A 6,321-nucleotide genomic window follows, 5' to 3' on the forward strand; every position below is an offset into this window, starting at 1 on the left:
CATCTGTTTGCTTCAGGACTAAATATATCATATTAGATTTCAAAGCATTAGTTTCAAGGAGAACAATATGTGGCTCTCTTAAGTCCAAACCAAGCCTCTGGTGACTTTCATTAGGTACACGGTGCACAAAAATCCATCTGTCCAAAATACTCTTCTCCTAAATGCAAAAGTGCATTTTTAATATTGTCATCTTGAGATCTATAAAAATATGAACAATAGTTTCTATATTTAGATAGATAGATTTATGCCTGTCTAAAGAACAGAAAACAGCATCTATCCAGATTTTGCAGTTGGCAAGAAAGAATTGAACTCAGTTGAAGTGTGACCAACCTTGATTGTCTAATTAGATTCATGGAATAATCAATCTACAATTGTCCCTTGGATGCCATGGATCAAGACCGAACTCTGTAATTATATGGATAATATATATAGCTAGACATGCAGTTAGGTGAACAGCAGATTCCATCTCAAGAATCATCCAGCTTTGCTGAGTGGTCCTGACCCTAAGCATGCCATAAAAGTAAACTAAGTCTCCCTCAAGCTGAGCTCCTGATGACTACATGGCCATGGCCATGAACTCTTCTTGGCAGGAAGACAGAAATTGTCACTGTTTTCTTCCAGCATCTTTTTTGGCTTCCTTTGGTCTCCCATCCAAGTATGAATCAGGCTGGACGCTTTTTAAGCTCAGCCCCATACAACCACTGATTATTGGAGTGGCCCAGTTCTCTTGTCAGAGCTTCACCAAGGTCACAGCAGTAAATCTCTCTCTAGAAACACAGCCAGCATTCAGGAACAAATAGAAGAGTCAAAAATAAGGTTTAGCTACATACATTGCTTTTATTGCAGATATAAGGTGCCCCAATAATAAAGAAGATCAGCTACTGCAAAATCAGTCAAGCCCTCTATTAATAATAGCCCTACAGTTAAATATTTTTTTCCCATTCATATGTAGTACTGGATTCCTTGGACTTGTTTCTGAGCCTGGGATGGGGCAAAACAGTACCGTGTCAGGTCTCATGCTTTTTGCTTCTGGTCTTGTCAACAACTCATACTCTCTCATCTCCCTGTGTCAATCCTTCAAGATAGGCAAGGTCAGGAAACAGGAGCAATAGGATTCCAGGAATATTCTTTATTGTTGTAGGATGGGATAACAGAATCTTGAAAGCCTGTTCTCTCCCACTGTTCTACCAAACAAAAATCAAGGCGGGGTTATTTTGAGTTTCTTTCTCATACTTTCAACTTTCTCAGGATTGAGTTATCATTTTTCCTTTCTTAACATTTAATTACTATCTTCCCCTGCCTCAAGACCCGATTTACATTCTTTCACACTCTGTATTAGGTCCCATTCAGAATTTCCAAAGCCTATAGCCTTTACTTTTTACAGTGCCCTACTGCCTATCAGTACTGCCTTCATTCCTCTGGTCAAGTAAGAACTGAAGTGCCCCAGCAATTGGAACAATTAGAAGTGCTGATGTATTCCATCCCCTCAAAAGAGATGAGACCTTTCCTACAAAATTCAATTTTTTTATGGATTCTATCACCATCACTCTCCTACTTCACAGTCTTGATGATGTCATGGCTGCTGTTTTATTGCATCCTGCTCTTGGCAGCATAATACTCTACTTTGTGCCACTGCCTCATTCTTTCTTTTTTTTTTTCCCCTTCATCCATGCCATTTTAATCACTGAGAGTAACTAGCAAAGCAATTTGTACAGTGCTAGACCAGCAGTATTTTCAGATTCTTCTGCACTAGGCAAAGAATAGTACCTGAGTGGGCATTTGTATTCTAATTACATCAAGACAATGTACTGAATGGTTCTCTTTAGAAACCTGATAATGGTGAGATGTCTTATAATGAATAAAGATAGCACTAAGATTTCTCACAACTGGCTATCCATGTATGCGATAGATAAAGCTACTGCTCCAAGTCAAAACATTCAACTGAAAAAGAGACAAGTAATGAGAATTTGATGAAGTTTCTTTTTTGTTCTCTCCATTTCATCATCTATCTCTGGCCATTGTCTGTACTATTCCCAGTTATTATTTCTATTTGTGCTAGATTCCTTCTTACAAGCAATCTTGTTTTTATTGCATCCACGCCTGTTGCAACAGCAGCAGCTGATTGATCCTCAACATACTAAATAGTCAATTTCTCTGTGTCGCTAGAACTTCTGAGTGTTGCTCGGGAGCAACGACAAAACATCTTTTCCAGCCTGTCCACATAAATGTTTAATTTCAGCTATAACTCACAAGAGATAAATGCACCCTTCCCCCCATTACAAGGAGAGCTGATCACCATGACTTGTTTAAAGGAGTCTATTCTGTTCATAAACTTGCACCACCCTTGGTAGATTATACCAAGCTTACAAACCTCAACAATGTACTGCATTATTACAGTTAACTAGGAAAATAATACAGACCTAACCACTTGTGTAGGTTTCTGTTATAAAAAAAGAAGGTGTTCCTGGCAATATGGCGTAGCAGGATGGCCATACTGGATCTTCCTATAAAGGTAGAATACTGGATCATTTCTCTATTATTTAAGGTGATGAAATGAGAGTGGATCATATCTAGCCTCACTGGATGAAATCAGCTGTGTTCTTTTACAGAAGGGTGTATGCCAGCTCCAGAAAAGCAAAATGCAGAGCACAGAATTAAAAACAAATATAACTCATACTTTGGTAGGAGCTCTTAGCTTTCCTGCTCACTTCCGGGACTGAAAGTAGGCATTCTGGTTGCCTAGAGACAAAAATAAACAAAAGGAGTTTAGTAACAGAGTGCTGGGTGCTGTGGAATCTATCTGCTGCCTTTCATGATAAATGGAAACACCAATCATACAGAGCTTTTCTTTTCTGAATATCACCCAGAACGAAGTATGGTAGCTCCTCTGCCAAGTGTTCCAACAGGTATTGGTCATTTTTCTCTTAACATTTTAGCAGCTTCCTGGCAAGCCAGAGGAACAGATACTAGAATGGACATTCATCTTGGACTCAGCTGAAATATTAAGATTTTTTTTCAGCTTTGATTTAGGTTTTTCTGGGACTAGAATATTAATGTGACTGATTCATAGCTTGTCACAAAGCAAAAAAACAACAACATTAAAATCAAAATAAAATATCAGTTCATATTTCTAATGGAATTGCTGATATGAGATGCCCTCAGAGGCCTTGAAATACTACAATGATCTAAAGAGGCTATAATTGAATTATTTGACTATGTTTGAACTGCGTTTCCATTTTGTTTTATTGTGTTAAATTACATTAACTGTATTTCTCAAAATTATCTTTGTATAAATTTTATGCCAGTTTTATAGTCCTAAGAAATTAGAATTTCAAGAATTCAGTGGATTTGGGTATACCTGTCATAGAAGACTGTTGATAAAATATTGAATACAGGCTTAGCCATAAGTATTCTTTGGTTAACTTGTTGAAAAAACATCTTTGTAAATTTTTTGGTAATTGTTTGCATCAATGGTATTACAAACATAGATAATAAATTAGTATTATCATCAATTTAAATCAATCCAGTGCAGAATCAAGGTCTCTTTACTGAAGGTTATGGACTATAATCTGCCATGCTGGTTCAGTGCAGATTGGTAGAGAGATATTTTTCAATTTTCCAGTCCAGGGCTGAGAGAGGTTGACTGCCCCAAAGGTAACTTATAATGCCGGTTCACCACTAAATTGAAAGAGTTTGTTTCTGCAGTAATCTTTCAAGAACATAAATTCCATGGAAACAAGCAAACAGCTAAAGCTTAGTTTCCCCTCCTTCAACCCAGATAAACAATTTCCATTGTTGAAAATGCAAATAAAGATGCTAAAAAAGCCTCATTAAGGGATAAACATCAGTAATAGATGTAAGAGAGGCAGTTTGGTGTAGTGGTGAAGGTGCTGGCCTAGAAAGCAGGAGACTGAGTTCTAGGCCTCCCTTAGGCATGAAAGCTGGCTTGGCAACTTTGAGCCCGTCGCTCTCTCTCAGTCAACCCGCCTACAGGGTTGTTGTTATAGGGAAAATAGGAGGCAGGAATATTAGGTATGTTTACCCCCTTGAGTTGACCAAAATATAATTTAAAAAGACAGGATAAAAATATAATAATAATAGCCAGTTTGGTGTAGTGGTTAAGGTGTTGGCCTAGAAACCTGGAGACTGAATTCTAGGCCTCTCTTAGGCATGAAAGCTGCTTGGGTGATCTTGGGCCAGTCAGTCTCATTCAAGTCCCACCACTTCTGAAAATCTTGCCAAGAAAACTGCAGACATTAGTCCAGGCAGTCACCAGGAGTCAATACTGATTCAAAGGCACAAAAACAAACAAACATTGCATTTTAGATCATGCTGGACTTCAATTCCCTGCATTCCTTATCACTGAACAAGTAAGTTATACCTTCTGGGAGTTACAGTATGGTATCATCTGGAGGATCACAATTAAATACCAGTATAATAATATGTTTTACTAATACAGGTTCCCAAGTTTCATCACAAGTCATGAAAATGGAATGTTGACTTCATGACATCACCGAGGAAACGATGCCAGTTTTAAGCATCTTCCAGAACTGGATAACAGCCAAGTTTGCAGGAGTTGTTGGACTAATAGAATTAGCTCTCTTTAGTCTGAGGTAAGATACAGTTACCTCATGCTGTTTACTGCATTTTAGAATTCTACTTATGATTTTTTTCCCCATGAGATAAATTAATTTGATGTTTCTGTTATTAGTATTTCTCTATATGACATCACAGCAAATAGTGAGTCACTACTAATCATAATCATGTATGTGGTTTTATTATTTTTAATATTGTTAGCCACTCAGAGTCATGTATTTGACATGGGTGGCCATGTAATCTAATAAATACAAATAAATAATGTAATATAAAAGACAAAAGAGCAGCTGAGAAAAATACTGGTTATTTGGATAGCTTCTGGTACATTGGTCATACTATATTATTGCTAATGGAATTATTAACAACACAGTAAATGGTATGAACAACTACAAGTTATACATTAATGGTGAAAAACTAGAGCAGGTAGGTAAATGTCACTAACTTGGCAGAAAGCTGATTAAATATGGGAAAATAGATGAACAATTTCTAAGATATGAAAATGTTGGTAAAAAAGGTAGTGTGTAGTATGTGGTCTGAGGTGATAAATGAATATTTGCTGGGAAAAAGGTAAAATAAGAGTTGGCTACATCAAGGGATGCATAAATGTTGATACGACTGGGCATCTGTGAAGTGCGTCTGTGTTACAAAAAAAGAGAGAGGATCAAGTATCTGCTGAGTGAATGTGGATTGAATGCAAAAGTGAATGACCAGTATGAAAAGTATATGGAGGTGATTAGTCATACAGAAAGAATGAACAAGGATCAAATCACAAAACAGACATGTAAAGGAAGAGTGAATGGGTCAAAAATAAGGGGAAGACTGAGGAAGTTGGAGGTCAATGGAACTGAAAGAGATGGGAAATTAAAATAACAAAAAGCAAGATATGAAGCAGTGTACTGTAGAGTATAGAAATGGTAGAAGCAAGGACAGATAATAAGGATAGAAAGGTCTGGAGAAGTATAGTGAATTATGTTGGTGTAAACTAGTTTTACCTATGTTTCTTCTTCTTATCTTGTGCTTTCAATTTCTTTATCTTATTATATAGCCTATGGTGCCTGTGAGCAATAGTAATAGGCCAAATCTATAGGCCAACTCTGAGGACAGAATATTTGGAAGATGCCTTACAGCAATAAATCAAATCAAAACATAACAAAAATTTCTACTTTGCTGAGTAGTCTGACTGATTGAAGAAGTTCAGAGGCAGAAGTCTTGCTCATCACATTCTACCTGTTTCTGTAGCGATAGTACAAATTAGTAACTTCAAACTTCTGCCTACAGAGCACATCCAATATCAATGAGCAACTGTCAGGGCCAGCCCTATCATTAGACAGTGCCTCAAGCCACAGACGTGACAGAAGCAGCTCTCCACCACAAAATTTCCACCTAAGCCCACTGGTCATTCTTTTATCTTAGAGGAGAGAAATGTGTGTACCAGATGGGATGCCTTGTACCTTGATGAAAGTTGCCATCCAACAGCTAATTCTGCTCACTTAAATTTGCTCCCACTGCATTAGGAACACCAAAAGAAAAATTCCTGAAGATATTTACCAGATGTTTTCAGCCAGGGTATTCAACAGCCAGATAAAACATAGGTCTAGTTTTTATAGATGTTTGTCATGCTGAAGTTCCATCATATAGGAATTTTGTTTTATCAGAGATTGTTTTCTTGCATGTTCCCTAAAATGGCTAAACTAAATCTAAAGAAAAAGTTATTTGATTATCCTA

Source organism: Python bivittatus, unplaced genomic scaffold, assembly GCF_059951505.1.
Source record: "Python bivittatus isolate LINGU-HERP-01145 unplaced genomic scaffold, Pbiv_v1 ctg000850_np1212, whole genome shotgun sequence".
Taxonomy (NCBI): domain Eukaryota; kingdom Metazoa; phylum Chordata; class Lepidosauria; order Squamata; family Pythonidae; genus Python; species Python bivittatus.